This window comes from Passer domesticus, chromosome 1 (assembly GCF_036417665.1).
Source record: "Passer domesticus isolate bPasDom1 chromosome 1, bPasDom1.hap1, whole genome shotgun sequence".
Lineage (NCBI taxonomy): Eukaryota > Metazoa > Chordata > Aves > Passeriformes > Passeridae > Passer > Passer domesticus.
This window is the reverse complement of record NC_087474.1, coordinates 150,545,296-150,564,513: the sequence shown is the minus strand read 5'-3', so window position 1 is coordinate 150,564,513 and position 19,218 is coordinate 150,545,296. Positions and strand designations below refer to the sequence as shown.

Sequence of the window (19,218 nt, the reverse complement as noted above, 5' to 3'; positions counted from 1 at the left end):
CAGGAATTTCTAAAATTTTGACAACTTTACAACCAGGAAATAAAGGCTCCCACGAAGATGTTGGACTTGAGCAGTCTTTTCTTTTAACCCTTCTGAAGATGCACCTTCCCACAGTGAAATGCTGTTTTCAGACTTAGACAATCAGCAATTGGCAGGGCAGTGGTGTGATGTTGGAATAACCAGAAACGATTGGCTGAACTCCAGGGTATAAAAAACAAACCACTTGGTGAAGCCTGCCTCTCGTGCAGAAGCAGGCATCATTCTGAGCCTTCTTAAGCTGCAGATCCATTAAAAACATGTCCCTGGTTCCTGTCACAACTGCCCCAGGAGCACAGGCATCAGGACCAGTGTCTGCAGTGTCAGTGCAGCATGAGACTGACCCTCGCTGTCCATGGATGTGCTGCAGGTGACAAAGAGCCTGGTCTCACTATGCATCCTGTCATTAATTAATTAGTAATGGGCTTCTACCTGCACAGGTAGATAGATGGAGCAAGTCTGCTTATAGACTGAAAGACTAAAGAAGAAAATGTATTCTTGTGTTTCACTCATCATCATGGGGAGCAGCAGAGCCTGGAAAATGTTTGGATGAGGCGTGGTAGGGATCCTGCAAAATTAGAAGAATAATTATAGAAAACTGCAGTTACTCGGAATCAGAGATACTTCAAGCTCTGAAGCAAGAGGCCTCTTACATAAAAAGCTGTAATCATTGTGTTTATATCAGTGGGTGTGTGAAGGAATAAAAATTCCACTGTCCTTTATGTGGGTATTTTATTGAGAAGTTGAGTGGTTAAACTAATTTTTTTAAAGAAGTAGGGCAATGCAGCTGGAAATTTTCAAGACTGATCACAATGAACTCTGCAAATGTTTTCAGAATTATTTTAATGAATGTCATGAGAACAGCTTAGTGTCTGAACAACAACAAAAGCATTATTTAATATATATGCAAAGCATGAACTGGAATTATATTAAGGAGTTAAAAATATTGTATAACACATCATGAAAGTTCATCCTGATGATATATTGTATTTTTAAAATGTACCAAGGGATTTTTAGCAATATTTCCTCTCTATTCCAGCAGAAACATTGTGAAATAATTTGTCTCTCATTAATGCATAATTAGGGAATTAAAGCCACTAGCTATTATGTTCTTTGCAGTTAGATAGTACAAAATATTTAAAAGGGTACCTACCTTGGGGCAAAGCTGTAATTCCTGGGGAATCCAGGCAGTAATTCAAAGTTGTTTGGGTTTGAGTGACACAGGCAACACACAGGCTGTGGTGTAGCCAGTGGCTACATATCCTGTGGCAGCCCCAACAGCTACATCTATAAACATTTGTCCCCTTCTTGGTTCTGTTTTCTGTGTAAGGCTGGGATTATGCTGTCCATTTTTATATAATTTTATCTCAGATTTCACATGGTGTTTTTTAATAAACTATCAATATATTTACTTGTTTTTTCTTACTCTGTAGAGTCAGTGGGCCAATGATATCCATAATCACAAGTCAGATGACTAGGATGGAAGGATGGAACGGAGAGGCTAACTCATTATTTTAAAAATTACAATCCTTACACCAGTTTGTGACAGTGTTTTGTGTTTTTCTCTGATTTTGATGATATGTTTCACAGACTTTTCCTAGTTGTTCCTTGCTGGAGATAGCAAAATATTTTCACAAGGCACTGCAGTCTTCAGACTTAGGGTGACAAGTGATGTGGGATTAGGGTTAATAGATAGCAGATAGGCTACAGATCACAAGAAAAGAAAAAAGGGTTGAAGAACCAGAAGGCTGAGTTAGGGTGGAGAATCATTTCAGCATTGCAGTGGCATTTAAAAAAATGTTTTCCATTTGAGCAGTTGCACAATAGAAATGCAGCCTCTGTTCTGCTTTATCCACATGCAATCCAAACACATTCTCTTTATGGACCCCAGAGGCTGCTTCACTCCATTGTTTGCTGGGTAAGTAGTTTGTTTCTACATAGCTGGAGCTCAGCTTCACCCAGGAGACAATCACATCTTCAAGTTCAATATGAAGCAATGCTGAAGCAAGAGGTGCACTAGCTCTATGAACTGAAGAGCTGGGTGTATTTGTGAATTCCTGTGAGGTGGAATTGCAAATTACACATCTACAATAATCCATTCATGCTCTAGAAATTCAGAACAGGTGAGCTCTGGAGGGCAGATAGGAAGAACAAGCTAGAAAAGAAGGGAATAGGAATTTTAGAAAGTACTAAAAAAAAACCACAAAAAAAACCCCGTAACAAACTTACAGGAATTAATCCACAACAACTCTGCTTTCAGTAACTTTATCCTGCTGCTGAGCAGACTGTACTGGAGTACAAGTCTGATGAGGGAGCTGGGGGAGTTTAGCCTGAAAAAAAAAGGAGGCTCAGGGGAGACCTTATGGCTCTCTGCAACTCCCTGAAAGGAGGTTTTAACTAGATGGGGGTTGGTCTCTTCTCCCAAGTAACAAGTTACAGGATGAAAGGAACTGATCTCAAGTTGTACTAGGGGAGGTTTGGGTTGATTACTAGGAAAAAAATTCTTCATGGAAAGTGTTGTCAGACTGGAACAGGCTTCCCAGGGAAGTGGTGGAGTTACCAAATGTGGAAGTATGTAAAAGAAGAGTAGTTGTGGTGCCTAGAGACATGGCTTAGTGGTGGACTTGGCAGTGTTGTGTTAATGGTTGGATTTTATGAACTTGCAGGTATTTTCCAATATCAGTGATTGTATTCTATGAATCTCAAGAAGATTAATTGCCACATACTAAATTCCACATGACTACGTAACAAAAAATATTGCTTGCCAATAAAAGCCCAAATCATTTGGCATCTAAGATAGGTGGAATTTATGACTGAATATTATAGGTTAGAAGTGTCAGTAAGAATGAGGACAGCCTGTAATTACACACTATAGAGGAGCACATCACAGCAAGATGGCTGATCTACAAAACAAGGAGAGGATCCACACAGCTAGCAAATTCTCTTTAGCAGGGTTTTTTTTTTTTTGGTTGCTTGCTTGCTTTGAAAAGATTGTCTCTTTAGACTGTAGGAACATGTGATAAAGCCTTCTGAAAAGACATCATTTCAAGATGCAGATAAGTTCTTCCCCTCAGTTCTATATATTTTCTCTGTCATCCATCTTCCCTGTTTCTCTTTGGTCTCTTCTGCATCCTCTTATTAGGGGATGCAATTGCTTCTTAATCTTCAAAAACTGGAAAAAGTACTCCTAAACAAAATGCACTTTTGGATTTACCTCTAAACTCCAAGCCTAGTTTAGTGGAACTTATCATCCCTTCTTTCATCTCCTTGAAGATACTGATCTCTACAGTGTTTCACCCTGCCTAGATGAGGTGGTGAAACACAAGCCACTTCGTTAAGGTAACTTTTATTTTCTAAGCAAAAACTCTTAAGGCAGGATAAATACTATTGAAAAGCCAACTGCTGAACCCAAAGGATTTTTTATGAAAATACATAGCTAGAACTAATAAACTACTGGGCTCTCTGGCCATGGTAAGATGTCCTAGGGTTCTTTGCTTGTCAGAAAAGAACATGAGTGAGATGGGGAGAGGCTGATTTTCATTGCTCTGTGGAGCAGGGATGCCCTCAGTACTGCTGAGCTGTTCTCTTCTGATCTCCTGATTTTTTTCTCTTTCATATCAGAATTCTCCTCTAACCTTTAGTGTTAGAATTTCAACTGCTTCACTTATGCTACTTGTTTGTCTTATTTGGTGAGGCTTTGATGTATTTTTCCCCACCTTAATAATTTTCTCAATAAAAGTGACTGAAATTCACTCACCTATATCAAACTTGGCTTTGAGTGAGAGGCAGTGGAACCCCTGGATGAAAGGCTGCTCTGCCTTCTCACATGCTGTTCCTCCACCAGAGGAACATAACCTGTACCTCAGCTGAAGCTCGGTCTCTTTATTCAGGTTGCCAGAGCCATTGCTCAGGTCCACTTCACTCCTGCAGTTATAGTCAGCTGCCCATTTGCACCCTTCATCTCTAGATGGTGACTGCTGAATGTCCTTCTCTAGTTCTGCCCCAGCTCAAGCATCTTCCACGTTTTTGTCAATGCCAAGTCCATGTCCCATGGATTCTGCTTTCCGTAGTTTAGGGCAGGTCCCTGGCTCCCAATTTTGTCCTTTTGTGTATAAGATTGGACTGGTTTTCAAGAATGCTGATGAGCAGAATCAGGCTTACTGATGGTCATTCCTGGCTTCCTTTCTTCGTCTGGGGAGCAGCTGGCTCCCTCACAAGTGATGGATATCCTCTGTACAGCCATTAAAGAAGTCTGGCTTTGTAGAGCTGCTGCCTACTACAACCAGCCACAAGCACCCATCCTGGTGGAAGGCAAAGAGGACTCACACTTAAGTTGGGTAATCTCTCTTCCCTGACTTAGTCACTAAAAGTGAGGGAAAAACATGGAGGTTGGCAGGCACACAGCAAGGACTGGTGGGATAAGCATAGTCTCCAAAAGAGTTGTACCCATGGTAGATGCTCCAGAGCCCTCTGTCAAAATGTAGATGAATATTCCTACATGAAACTCTTGTAGGAGTTGCTTTAACAGTAGTTATGGCCTCCTACAGGACTCTGTACTTGTGTGTAATGAGTTAATAGCCACCTCTAGTGGGAAAAGAGCCCACGTCCCTTTCCTCCAGCCCTGGAGTTTCAGCTACAATTACTGCATTTCCATTGTACCCTCTTGTAATAGATCTAAGTTACAATAGCTGCCAGGTGCTCAGATCTCTAGGATGACAGCAGAAGTAACGATCTGTCATCTACCTTTCAAAAGGAGAAAGGAGTGCATAATGAGTACAAATGCATTTCAGGGGAAATGTAAATGTCAAGAAACATATACACTGGGTTTACCTGAAATTACACACATTTACCTAAAGTTGCCTAAGTTTTCTTAGCTAAAACTGATTTTCAAGAATGCTTGTTGCCTTCAGCTTTCATCAAGGCTGGAGAAGTTCATGCTGTATTTCTCAGAAATGTCAGGGTTCTCAGGTTGAGAGAACTTTTGATTCTTTGGACAAACAGCTATCGCAGTGTCCTGGTTACAGAAGTACCTCTCTGCATAGCATTCAGCATTGAGAAAAAGAGAATGGAGCTGCATTGAAAATCAACATCTGAAACATCTCAAATTTTTTTAAGACTTGGGCTTTAGACTTTCGTGTTTCAAACTCTCAAGATTGGAAAAAAAACACACACAAAGTATCTAGGGCCAAAATGTAAGAAAAAACGTTAAATGGGGATTTAAGAACTGCTCTGTATGGTGCAGTCATACATGAGCACTGCTGGCCTAAGTGAGATCTGCAGTTTTGACTCAGTAACCTCCCCTGTAAAAAAGGGATCTCTGGGGTTTTTACCTTTTCTATAAAGGCATGGAAACAAATTCTATTGTTAGGTGCTGCTGTATTTCTTTCTAGAGCCAGGCTTTGTTTCCTATTATCTCAAAAGTTGAAGTAACTGATAGGATATTTTCAGCTGTTTACTTCAATACGTGTTATTATCAACTATTTTGTATAGAAACTATTTCAGTTATTTTAAAATCCTAAAAACAACCGAGTCGGGCTGTCTAAGTAAAAAACACACTGGAGCTGGGTGCCCATCTCCAAAGGGTCCCCAGAAGCGCTGCCATGTAAGTGAAACCTTACTGCAAAACCCTCTGCAGACCTACTGAAGCTGATCCCATTTCTTGTGGCTGGTACCCCCCTCTTGTGGACTTTTGCTAAATTACACACCACAACTCCTGTATTTTGTCTCTGAATCAGTCTCTCAGCCCTGCTTCTGCCCTGTCCGCTAATTTGCAATATAAATGGACCTAAGTTAGATGGGAGGATTTCAGTAGAGAAATTTAACCTATTTTAAACTTAATCACTAATTTTGGTTTATTTGGACTTCTCAATCCATGCCTTCAGCTTTTTCTGCTTTTTCAGTTTTGCTTTAACTGGTTGATGCAGCATTAAAAAAACCAAAAACTTACAGGTACTTGAGGCCCAACTCATGCTTTATATATTTTTAGCATCACAGATCTTCAAAGCTCTCTTCAAACTTTAGTAAATACAAAATGAGGTATGGAAAGTGGCACCTGTGAAATTCACTAAACATGCATATCCATGTTTAGTTTGAAACATAAAATGCTGTAGCTAGAGATATTAAAGCAGTAATTTTTGGATGTATAAATGAGCACAGCAAGTAGGAAGGGTAAAATTATTTCACTGTGGTATGTGGTATTGCTGCTGATTATGCCAGAATGGCCTGTGGTAATTTCTATTCTCAAGGACAAAAATCAACCTTAATTTAAAAAAAAAAAAAAAAAGAGAGAAAGAGGTCCATACCTGATTTCTTAGACTTGAGAAAATACATTTCACTACAATATGTAAAATATTGATTGTGTTGAATTTGTCAAATAAATGACTGAGATGTGACTGGTTTGTAGCAAAGAAACACCTCTGGAAAAAGAAGTTCTGTGTGCCAAGGGGTTTCTTACTCAAACAGCAGCGGCTCAAAAGCAGTGGCTGCCAACAGATCCAGAATCATGCAAATGAAGAATAAGGCCCAAATATTTAGTGCTGTGTATGATTAATGCCTGGAACCGATCTCTGGTGAGATGATAGAGACATGATTTTTTGTCTGTAAATCAGTTGTCATGTACATATTTTAGTCAACCACAACCTATGCTTTTGTTCAACACAAGTAATTGGGTTAAATACAGAGGTAACTGGTTGACATAAGATGGTTTGTGTTATATGTGACATTTTAAATTACTGTGTCCCCTCCTGGAACTCAGTTCTATGAATTTGTATTCTCTCATGGTTTCAAAACCATCTGTTTATCAGCTGGAAAATTGTGCTAGGAAAGTAGAGCTAATGAATGAAGTAGTTATCCTTGCACTCCAGAGATACAGCGTGAGCATCTATAAAATGCCAAGGGAAGCTAATTAAATGAAATATTAGGAAAAATCCCAAATACAAAACCAAAGTTCTTGACTGTAGCAGAGTCAACTGTAGATGTCAGATTTGATTGTAAAAACAGGCTAGAGTGTTACAACAGCCTATTTGAAAATGCTAGCTGAAAACCTTAAAGCAGTATGCAGCTTTGTCTTGCAGAGGGAAAAATTAGTTTGTTACTTCATGATAGCTGACATAATGAAATGAAGATGAATATGACTCTACTAGTTAATGATGAGGAAAGGGGAGGGACTGCTTCCTCCACGAGCAAATACGTGAGCTGAGCTTGTAAAGAGAAATCCCAAAATTAGAGTGTTTGCAAGATGAAAGAAAAAAAAAAGGCAAGTCTGAAGTGTCTGAAGCAAATACATCAGTGTGGTGGTGCATCCCACTTCCTCACCCACAGCCTCACTGTGATCTGGAAACGTTCCTTAGGCCTTGACCTTGGTGAGCAGCACCTGGGCACAGCTCTGGTTGAGCTTGTCAGAAACGCTGAGTGTTCCCAGGAACCAGTGCTGTCTAATGAGCTCCTGCTTTTTTTAACAAGTGGCATTGGAAATTTATTTTTCTTGCCTGAATAACAGCCCAAGGGAAATAATATTTTCGTTATCAAACTTTCAAAAATTCAATGCGAGTTGCAGTCAGGATGGAAAATTACTTTGACTAAAGCCAGCTCTCTCACAACCCTATATAAAGCAGTCCAAAGTGAGACCCTTGGAACTCTCCTGGACTGCAGTAGCTGCAAACAGCAAAACCCCTCTGAGAGCCAGCAAACTCTGAAGTTTGCTAAACTCAGAGGACAGCTGAATGATGTGGCTGATATCCCCACACCTTAAGCCTCAACCCTTCACCCGTTGAGAAGATGCAAAGGCAGATATGAGTAATTAATTGAATTCAAGAGGAATTCTTCACAGATATACCTTGTACAGACTCCTTTATGTCTGTGTGCATGCAAGTGTGATTATGCTATAACAAATGTACTAGGAAGATTGCTCTCCTAGATTCTTAAGTACTTCAGATTTGTAAGCAAGCAAGCCTGTAAGTAAGTTACTGTTATGGTATTGTAAATTTTATAATGAATCCTTCATAAATTTTATATTAATCCTTTGTCAAGTTGTATAACTTACCGATTAAGTAATGTTAAGTGCTGTTAAGTGCTGTTAAGGTTAAGTGCTAAATACTGTTAGGGTTAAGTGCTCTTAAGATTAAGTGCTGTTGGGCCCTTAGGCATTACCTGTTGGTCAAGTCCAGGCTCTGTTGAGTGAGGGGACAGGAAGGTCTTCCGTGTTCCTTTTATCCTTATCCTTATCCTTTTCTCACCACCTCCACCCCTCCTCGGCCTGCACAGAGTTAGTTTGGGGTTTATTTTGGTTTGGATTGAATGATTGATTTTGGATTTTTGTTTGCTGTTTCTCCGTGTGATTTAACCGCCCGGTAGGTAATAGAGTGAAAACTTGCCAACAAACTTTGTCATGCTTTTGCTTTTATATTAAACCTCGTTTTGCCAATATTTTTCCTTTGAAGGTGATTCTTTCAGTGACCTTAAAACAGTTATTTGCAACACAGAGGGACAAAGAGGAGCCTAGAAAAGGAGGCCTCTTCTGTTTTATCATCTACAGCAACCTTTGCATCTGTTCTCTATTTCGACAGTCTGACAGGTGTGAAGAATCATAAAATCATAAAATTGTTTGGGTTGTAAGGGACTTTGGAAGATCATCTAGTCCAACATCTCATCTTGCGCTGGGTCAGGTTGATCAAAGCCCCATCCAAACTGACTTTAAACACTTCCAGTGATGGAGCATCCACAGCTTTTCTGGATAACTAGTTGTTCCAGCATCTCACCATCACTGTAAAATAACTTCTTCCTTATGTCTAATCTAAATTTACCCTTTTTTAGTTTAAAACCCTTGCGTTTTGTCGTGTCACTACATTCCTTGTAAAAAGCTTATCTCCCTTTTTCATATGAGCCCCCTTTAAATATGGAAATGCTGCAGTGAGGTCTTCTCATACTCAATTTTCTCAGCCTTTCTTCACAGCAGAGGTGCTCCAGCCCCCTGACCACCCTTGCCACCCTCCTCCTGACCTGTTCAACAGTTTCATGTCTTTCTTGTACTTTCTTATACATCCAGAGCCGAATGCAGGTGAAGGTGGGCCCTCACCAGAATGGAGGTAGAAAAAAACCCTCCTCTATCACAACCTGCAGGACACACTTCCTTTGATACAGACCAGGATACTGTTGGCTTTCTGGGCTGCAAGTGCATAGTGCTGATTCATTCAGAATTTTTTGTCTACCAGTGCCCCCAAGTGCTTCTCCGTAGGGCTGCTCTCAATCCCTTCACTGCCAGCCTGTGTTTTTGTTGGGGATTGCCCCAACCCAAGTGAGGGACCTTGCTCTTGGCCTTGTTGAACTTCTCAAGGAGCCAAAGTCAAGAAGGTCTTCAGACTTAGTTGGACCAGATGATATATTCTATTTTTTGTTTTTAATGTTTTGTTATGCACTCCACCTCTATTCCTGTTGGTTGGTGGGTGGGATGGTTCAAGAGTGAAAGCAAGCAGTGTGTTGCTGGATAACAGTTTCTTCAGCCAAAGCTGAAGTGCTTCTGCTAAAAGTGATTATCAGTGACATGAGCCACATTCTTCACTATTTACCAGTCAGACAGACACAGGCATCAGGAGGGACTGAGAGATGAGCTCAAAGTGCTCTGACAGAAGAACCAGTGGTAGCAGGACTGGACAAAGACCCTGCTTCTCAGGGAACTGGACACAGAATGCTCCCTGCTGCCCAAGAAACTCTCCCTTTTCAGCCTACTGTACTGCTGACTGAGCTTTCCTTATCATCTTGGTTGTTCCTTGGTCTTGCCAGACCTAGATAAGCCTGAACACAGACCATGTTCTGGCATTTCAGGAATCCTGGTCTGTAATATCCTAATGGGGTGTAGCAATTCAAATATTCCTGGAAGATCTGGTCTGAGAAAACAGTGCTGGGACTTTACTGAGAGTAACAAAGACAAAACATGTTCATTAGAATTGTGTCAAGTGAGGTCTGTCCATTAACTTTCTCTGTGTGGGATGCCAGAAGGCATTCTTGTTATTTGGAGCCAGATCCAAAGAGAAGATCCTGGAGAAGTCCTGATTTCACATTGAAAACCATGCAAGGATTGTTATGACAAGTAGACTGTGCAAGGAGCAGTTGAATCTGTGGGCAGTTCTGCTGTGAAAGAAGTCATTAGCTGAGGTCAAAGTGGTTTGGGGCATATTCATGCTACTGTGCTATAAAGAAAAAGAATTGGTTACATGATTAAGGGTCTCCTCTACATCCTGTTCCCAAATACAGTTGATGAGCTAAATATTTAAAGATCAGCTAATACCTTTAATAGAACTGATCTCACCCACAGATCTTCAGTTTCTCTGGCTTTCAGTATGTTTTTTTTTCTCACAGATCAGACTGAACATTTTGCTCAAGTTTGTCTTGTCCAATGACATTTCTTGGCTAAAGTTTCCTCTTCTCTGGCAGCAGCAGAACTGTACTTAATGCTTAAACACAATGTGATGGTAGATTGAAATTGATGGCAGATTCAACCCACCCCATACATGTGCCTCACCCTTCCATGGAATGAGTACTGGGATAAGGCAGGTTGTATTATTTTTGGATTTTTAACTTAAAACACTCTGGCATTAGCTTTGCCTCAAGGGTTTGGTGGATAGCCAGAGTCAGAACAATTTCAGCCAACCAGATTTAATCTGTCACTGCATATGTGTCAAGGACCTAAAGGTGAATCTGCAGCTTCAGGAAAATTCTGTTTTAATCTGATTTATTGTCATCTATGAAAACATGGTACCACTTATTTTTTTCTGAAGTAAAATGATATTTTATTTATTATCTTCTCACTGTTTGAAATTTTCCATCTAAAATAAACCATACAAATATATATTTTCCTAAAAAAAACCGCAAACTCTCATTATCTCACAAATGTTGAGTATTCCTATTTGTCAAGAATTCTGAAATTTTTTTTCTAACATTTTCTTTTGAATTTCTAACTAGCTCTGTAGAAGTTTCTATTATGTGATGTCCTGTCTTTGCTGTAGCAGTACCAAACAAGTTTGAGATTTCTGGTCCATTTCAGACTTTCTGCTGATATGCATTTGTTTCTTTTCCAAACTTTTTCAGTTTCCTTACTTGTCTGCTGTGTCCAGATTTGCCTGCTCTAAAGATCAGTTTGAGCAATTCTCCTTTTAGTCTTCTTTCATACAGCAGAATCACACACATTGTTCTTTAGTACTTGAGAAAAACCAGAAATGTAATGTGATGGTTTAGTTTACTTTGTGACCTACCCCAGAGCAAAATGCTAAGGAAAAGTAAACTCTTCAAAGCCTTTCAAGGTTCATTGAAGAGTTTTGTATTTGAAATACTATTGACTAGTGTTACACTTCCAACCCAAGTGGATAATCAAACTGCAAGGCCTTGCAAGGATTTTTTTTCCTACTGGAATAAAAATTGTCAATACAAGCTTGATATGCTCTTAGTATAATCTTGTTTATTTGCAAACATGTACATAGATCCCATTTCTGTGCAGGCAGAAGCAGCAATCTCTGGTGGGATGTTTCATTGCCTGTAAAAGAGGGTATGCCTGACTCCAGGGCTTGGTCCCAGGAGGACCAACTTTCATCTTTTCCTTAAGGTCACATCCATAAGTGTGTCCTCTGCCTTTCTGCTGCTCATATTCACAGCTTTCAGGCTATACCACAGCCTATTTTTTTCAACCACTTAAGCCTTTCTGAATTTATCTTCCTTAGCTCTGGGTATGCACATTCCTGTGCATTTGAAAACAGGTATGAACTGAGAGTCAATTGTGCTGATCTTCTCTGGGAAATAGGAATTTCTGATGCTTTAAATTCAAAACAGCATGGCAAAAACACTATTTGAGCTTATCTTGGGAATTTTATAATCACAAATTAATATTATTCAGAATTTTTCCTTTGTACCCACTGTCTTTTGATAAAACTTAAGTTGAAGAGGTCAAATTGCCAAAATAATCATTGTACACTTTGGTAAACATATCAGAAAGGTTGAAAGATTCAGTCTCTGGCTCTTACATAAATCCAAAAGCTACCACTGGAAAGACATTTTAATGGGACTTTTACTTGTTTTCTGACTAGCAGAAAAAAAAAAATTAAACCAAGTGTTGCAACACTTCATGAGACAGTAGAATAGCTGGCAGATCCTAAAAATTTCATCACCAATGCATCAGACCCAAATAATGAAACATGCACAGTCAGTAAGGCTGTGGTTCAAAACAGAAGGCAAACATTAGGGAGAAAAATAAGAAGAAAGTGTAAGAAGAAATCAGGCATCCACAAAGTTTCACATGATTAAGTAAGATTCCTGATTTTTTACATTTTGAGGCTTTCTGTAGAGGCTATAGGGAAAAATACAAGAATTTTCATTTTTTCTTTCCCTAGCTGTCAAACTATCCCAATCTTAGCTGCAAAAATAGCAACATTCTCAGTGCGGAAATAGTAGAAGCCAAAATCCAATTTTAAAAGTTCCTGGAAATATTCATTACCTTTTTGTCCACCATAGCAGCTGAGGTAGCCTTTTCTTGTTGTGAAGAGGCAACCTGAAAATTGTCTCAAGATGGCAGAGCCCTGATGAACAAGGTCAGCTTGCCCAAGAACTTCACTTGCCTTTGATTCTCACCCTCAACATGAGTCACATAAACAGCAGTGGGTAGAGCTGTAACAAGGTTGAATGTTTCCTGGATAAAATCCCTAGGAGTGGGAATAAAGCAATACTGGCTTTAATAAATGTGACGGAGAGCGGTGTAAGCATGGGCCAGGAGGCGAGCAGAAGGTGCTGCACTTCCCTCCACGGGTTGTTGGTGCCTGTGGTGCTGCTGCTCAGCCCAGCCAGCTCTCAGGACCACATCCCTGCAGCCTGGCTGCTCTTCCTGCTCTGCGCCTTCCCCCAGCAGCCTGAGGCAGGTGTCTCCTGGGAGACACTTCTGCACCGGTCCATCAGTAAGCCAGAGGAGAGAAGATACATCATAAACAAATTGTAGATAAGGCCTAGCTGCTACTTAGTGTATTCATGGTCGTCCTGAATAACTGTTTTTTCCTTTTTTTTTTCTTTTTTTTTTTTTTTTTTAAGTCTGAGGTTTATTTCAGCAACACTTGGGAGACCTTCCCTTATGGTCAGAATAAAACCACTCATTTTAAAGAGGGTATCAGCATTTTATCTTGGTTACTTTTAACACTGCCTGGCCAAACAGCTTGATGACTTTGATGACTTCAAAAAACATTTTTCCCTGCATGAAACTGCAAAGAACCATCTTTAACTTTCTCTTTTATACCTAATTACATCTACCTCCTTTGCTCAAGCATTTCCTGATTGGTTTTTTGTAAACACTGCAGTATCCCCTCCAGGCACTGGGGAAGGTAACTTTGAATTTGGCCCAGGTTTGTTGAGGGAATTGGACCAACCTACCTTCAGAGGTCCTTCCAAACTGAATTATCTATGACTTTAGATTTCTTAAATGCTGAAAAATAACTGTTGCCTCAGTTTTCCTTCAGCAGTTATTATCTCACCAGGATGATTATCCTCTTGTTCTTAACCTTGCACTTGCTCATTGACACAAATTTTAGTCAACAAGGTGAACTTAGGAAAAATATGTCAGTGTTTTCTCTGTTAATCAGCAAATAAGATCACTGTGACTTTCCCAGCTAATTAGGTTCCTTATGAATATTAATATGTATTAATAATTAATGTCAAACAATTTTCTCACACCGAAACTTTCCTGCTTGTATTTTTGCAGAGCTTTTAAAGCACCATGAGAAAAACCCTCCAGCTGAGTGACAGAGGCAACTACACAGTTCCCACTCAATTTAATAGGCTTTTTATTATATTTGGAACAAAAACTGTATAAGAAAAAGTTGTGATACAGAACAAGCCATAGGTAACTTCACAGATACATACTACACTCAGGCTGATGCTGGGAGAACCAATGAATTTTTAAATCTGCCAAATTTACTGCTAAAATCAGTATAACTTGCATGGTTAAGAATCTCCCCCTAAAGTCCTAGTTGAATAGTTCTAAGGAGCTAAAAGGAGCAGGTCTTCTCTGCACCTTTCAGGGTTTCATGGACAAAAGAGAGATAAGGGGCAAGACAGAAGGGGAGATTTCTGCAGTTATCCATGAAAGATGATTATCTGTTTACAAGATTTTATCCATGGGAGCTTTGCTGGCCTTCCTGCTTTCTAACCATTTGCATTTGGGATTCTGATTCTGCAGTTACTGAGTTACAATTGTCCTCTTAGGAAGAAAAGCAGGATGAAGGTCAACAGCCCTTTCAAAGGATAGCCAGGACGTGACTATTTATCTAAATGCTCAAGGCAATTATCTGGCTGCCCAGGCAAGGCACCCAGGATGTAGGAAACCAAAATTCAAGTGCCATTACTCTGGAGAAGGTGCTAGTCCAGAGCTCCCTCCTCTTTGTTATCACTTTATCCATCTGCTGCAGGATATTCTGTGAAGTTCTGGTTTGTATGAATATTCACTGGGACAAAGAAAGCAAATAAGTATAGTAATATATATATATATATATATAAAGCAAATAAGTGTAGTACAATATGGTCATTAAAGCATTCAAGAGGTGGGTGCTTTACCCAGTTCTTCCTGGTATTTAATAATTTTATGGAATATGCATTTTAGAGCTTCTCCCCTGAACAGCTGGGTGACTATTACACTGACCTAGCCAATTCCAATGTCCTGAGATAAAAACTGGAGGTGTTTTAGGTCTAGATGAATGCTTCACTTCTGAGGTATTACGAACAAAAAGCAGACACCTCCAGCCATGACTGTATAGAATTACATATCAGTATATACATTGTATCAAATCCTGCAAATGAAATAGGAAGGGCAAAATATTGTCCCTGAATCTGGGATTTCTGTCTAAATTCAAAGCATCTGGGTGCTGTAAAGATATAGATGTTACTATTGTCAGGTTATGGCAACATCTAAGTAACTCTCACTAATTTTCTCTTTAAAAAAATGTATTTACTGATTTATTACAACGAATATCAACTATATTTTGCTCAAAACCACCCAAAATTACATAGAATCACTTGAGTCCTAGTTTTGTGACTTCATTCTGTAATGCTTTAAAAATTTACAGATTTGAATACTAATAAACACAGAGTACTCAGCAGTCCCTCTCAAAAGAGAAACTAGGAACCTCAGTGACGAAGAATTCATAAGTTCAGAAATACATGAAGGTAATTCTTGCACAATTCTGAAATGTTGGAGTTTTCTAAGAAAAGCCATGAACTAATATAGTTGAAGGATCCTTCAGAGTCTAGCTGCCAAGCAACTTATTTCCATTCTCTTGTTAAACCAAGACATTCAATGTGTGAAAAGCTCTAGTCTGATCTGCACTACCTGGCAGAACTATGTCAAATCTGGGACCTAGAAGTACAACATTCTCGGTCAGATAGTACATTTGCCTCTGATACCACATATCAGCATTGCAGCTCTATAGTCATACTGTACCATTACTAAAATACTTTTTTACTGCCTTGCAATTCCATTAAAAAAAAACAAAACCAAACAAAACAAACCAAACTTGTAAAAACACAATTTTCCAAGAAACCTTAAGGTATGTCATGAACAATTAAAGACATTCCTTGGCTAGAAGATTTGTTACAGCATACAGACATAGAGGGCAGGAGGAAAAGAGTGAAAACAAGAAAATCATCCCATTAGCCAATTAGGATAACATTGATATTCAAAAATGTGAATTCTTGGGAAGTTTAGAGTGTAGCACAGTGATGTCTGGGGAATAACTTTGGGAATAATATTGTAGGCATAACTTCTGCCAAATGGTATCAGCAGCAAGAGAGAGCTAAATTTAAATATCAAAGACATTTAAATTGACACACACACTGGCTGCTGGCCAGAGACCTAAGGAAAGCTGTGTTGTTGGGTTTGTTTTTTAATGAATTCCTTTTTTGGATCTCAGGGAGCTTGGTAGCAAGCTGTGTGTCAGGATGTAGCACTACAGAGGCAGTGAGATATGAAACCGATGTGTGGAAGATCAACAGTAGATAAGTATTTTAAAGGTAGTTGGATAGAGGTAGTAATTTCACAGACATCAGCAGGAGAGGTCACCCAAGGACAGAGGACTGAGGATGGGGGAAAGCAATACCTTTTGAGAAGGCTACACCATGGGGTGGGAGGAAAAGCTTTGGGGGAAGACTTAAGGGACAGTCTAGACTGAAACAAAGAGCATAGAAAAGTCCTTATGCCCAATGCTACAAGGGATCAGAGGACAGACATTTAATACTGATGTCAAGGGCAACAAATACATCAGAGAGGATGAGGGTCATCCAAGATGTGCAGGCTTGAACCTTGGTTAAGAAGTAGACTTTTAGTGATTGTACACAGAGGATGTCTACGAAGAGGAGCCATAAGGAGCAGACTGAAACTGGTCTAAAATTCAGATCACAGCTATTTATTTCCTTATTGCCACCACAATCACTTTGTTAATCTGCTTTGTTTTTTGTAACAGTTGTAAACATCAAGAGCTGTAGAACCAAGTGTTCTGTCTCTAGTCATGTGGACAGCCCCAAAGGTCAGAAGAGATGCATAATGGGCCAGGAAGGTTTTGTTTCCCAGGAAAAAATAAATAACAGGGTAACTGAAGGATTAATGCACTGAACAGGGGAATAGGGAAGAAATGGCACAGTCAGCAAAACAAGAATGGAAATAACAAAAGCTGTTGATTATCATATTACATTGCGGTTGGTGGGTCCAATTAACATTTGCTACCTTTGCTGTGTTTGTTTATGAAACCTGCAACTAGTACAGAAAGTTGCACATTAATTGAAAAGAAATCAAGTAACACAGATAATATTGTTTATTGCTAAAATCAAAGTAGTCACTTAGTAGCTTATCTTGATAAGGCCTTGCTGAAATGGGGTGGCATCTTCTCCACAGACACTGAGGTAAAGAAACCTCTCCGGAACCACTTCCTTAAGCATACCTTCAGCTGCCTTATTTTATTTAGTTTGCATATCATTTTCTAAGCACTTCTTAATTGATTAACATATTTTTAAGTACATTAGGATATAACTAATACTGGCTATGCAAATTTGGTAAATTAAAGTACAACACGCAGCTCATCTGCAATACATTGAATTTGCATTGTGTTTTTCAGGCCTGCCTTTCCCTGCTTGCACTCTGCAAAGCTAAACTCAGCAGTAGGGAAGGACAGAGGATGAAAAGTTTTCCAAGGACTCCTCACATGTCTTCTAACAAGGTGCAGCAGATCTTATTTCCCAGTCTCTCCTTCCTTGGGGTCAGCATCTCAAGAAACACCAGCAAGTACCAAACTGTGCAGGCAGGAATGGTCAGACAAGGGCCCCTACCAGTGATGCTTCTGAGACCTTGGAGCTTCACCTGGCTTAATTCTCAGTACTCTCTGCTGCAAAATGGTATAATTATACTCATCTGCCATGCAAAACTGCAATGTTTTCATTAGCTAAAATGTGCTAAGCATCTGGAAGAAACTTGGCTCACTTAAAATTATTAAAAGAGAACACAAAGTTCTCAACAGGTCTCTTCAGAACGAGAAACTGTGCTCAGATTAAATAGGTGATATTTGTTTAAAAGTCATTGGTGGTGTGAAATACTGACACCCCATCTTCTCCTTATGCCTTGCAGGAGCTTGTGCGGAGCATTCAGGATGCAGGGAAGGGCCAGCAGATGGCTGTAGATGGCAGCGGCTGCCTGAAATGGAGCAGGTCCCAGGATGCCAGAGGAAACCCGGAGCAGGCTCACCCGAGTGATTGATACCAGGTACCTTTACAGGCAGTCTTTGGGCAGAGTCGGTCCCCAAATAGGCTCAGCCAAAATCAATTTCTCCTGTTCCCAGTGTTTTGAAGTCAAACCACTCACACCAGGGAATTTGTACTTCAGAAGTGCCTACTACTGAATAAATTATTGCTTTCCACTATGTAAAAGGTAGTGGCAAATCATAAATATGTTTATCAAAGCGTTTCCCAACTCGACAAGCCAGTGTACCTCAATTCTGAACTCACTTGAACATGTTCACTGACACCACTCCTTGATACTCTAATTTTGTCAGGCTCTTTATCAGAAATTTGGATCCTGCAGTGTATCAACCACACTCATCTCATTATGGCAAGTGGGGCTTTAAGGAGAAGGAAAGTGGCTTGGAAAATAGTCTCTCTAATCTCACCAAGAGGGTATCAAAAGGCAAGAATCTTTCAGATTTTCCTTTGAAGGCGATTGGGAAAGATTTTGTATTGGTCTTCCTGCTGGACTCCCATGTTCTAGGATTTCAAAATACAGTAGTGTTTTGGGGGGGTCTGTCTGTCAGAACATTCCCATGTCAAAGGATGAAGAAATCACCAGGGCCAGTGGAGGCATCAGAGAAGGGAACAGTCTGGAGGTAGCTGCACAAAACCAAGCACTAAACCAAGAGAATTACACAAGCATTGCACAAGGGAGGCTTCACTGCAAGTGTTGCCTCTGGCTCGCATTCCTTTTAAGCTGTTATAAAACTTTAAATATAATTAATAAATAACCAGGCCTCTCAAGCAGAGATGAGTCCAAAGCTGTGCCCCCTGCATGAACCGCGTTTGTTGGTTCAGCTCTGGATGTGAAAGTCCGGCGGATCGGGGCAGCCTGCGGGGCTCAGCCGGACTGGCCCGGCTGCATTGCTGCTGCTGCCAGGGAAACAAACCCCGCCGGCTCACAGCCCTCATCCCAGGGCACCATGGAGGTAGCTCCTTCAAACTGCCCTTCGGATGAAGGGCGAGCAAGGCTATCTCTTCCCTGACATCGGGGGAATTCCTGCTCCTCCTCCCGTTCCCTTCCCTTGCAGGACCAGCAGCGGCCCGAGCCGCCCTGGCAGGGCTGGGAGCTCAGCACTGCCTTCATTTCTGTTCCCCTTCAGGAAGGAGGGGCAGGGTGGCAGGAAAGGCGAGGGAGTCACTGGATTGAAGGAAAAAACCTCTGCCTTTTAGCTGCCTGACGGGAAGGAATCTTCACCTCTCCCACCGTGCCCTCAAGGCAATGCTCTAAGGGAAAATTCTTTGACAATTGTCCTCCCCTTCTTTCTTTTGTAGGTCAGCCTTTGCAAAGCTAATGATTAGCTCTGGAATTAAAACATCCTCAAATTCTTTAGGTATGTAAAAACAAGTTTTTAGACCCGTGTTACACTTTGTAATTTTTATCCACTCAGTGAT

At 40.3% G+C, this 19,218-nt stretch overlaps 1 long non-coding RNA gene across 17 annotated transcripts in view; it reads left to right on the top strand.

Moving 5' to 3' along the window:
* Nucleotides 1-19,218, top strand: part of LOC135284839 (uncharacterized) — a 72,532-nt gene that overhangs the window by 2,503 nt on the left and 50,811 nt on the right. For 11 of the 17 annotated variants that reach the window (XR_010349970.1, XR_010349975.1, XR_010349983.1 and 8 more), the window contains exon 2: nucleotides 17,669-17,803. This is a non-coding gene — a long non-coding RNA (uncharacterized LOC135284839). Of the gene's footprint in view, nucleotides 1-15,122; nucleotides 15,223-15,965; nucleotides 16,066-16,514; nucleotides 16,578-17,162; nucleotides 17,265-17,668; nucleotides 17,804-19,098; nucleotides 19,158-19,218 lie in introns of all 17 variants that reach the window. The other 6 variants (XR_010349978.1, XR_010349987.1, XR_010349979.1 and 3 more) reach the window with 3 other exon arrangements.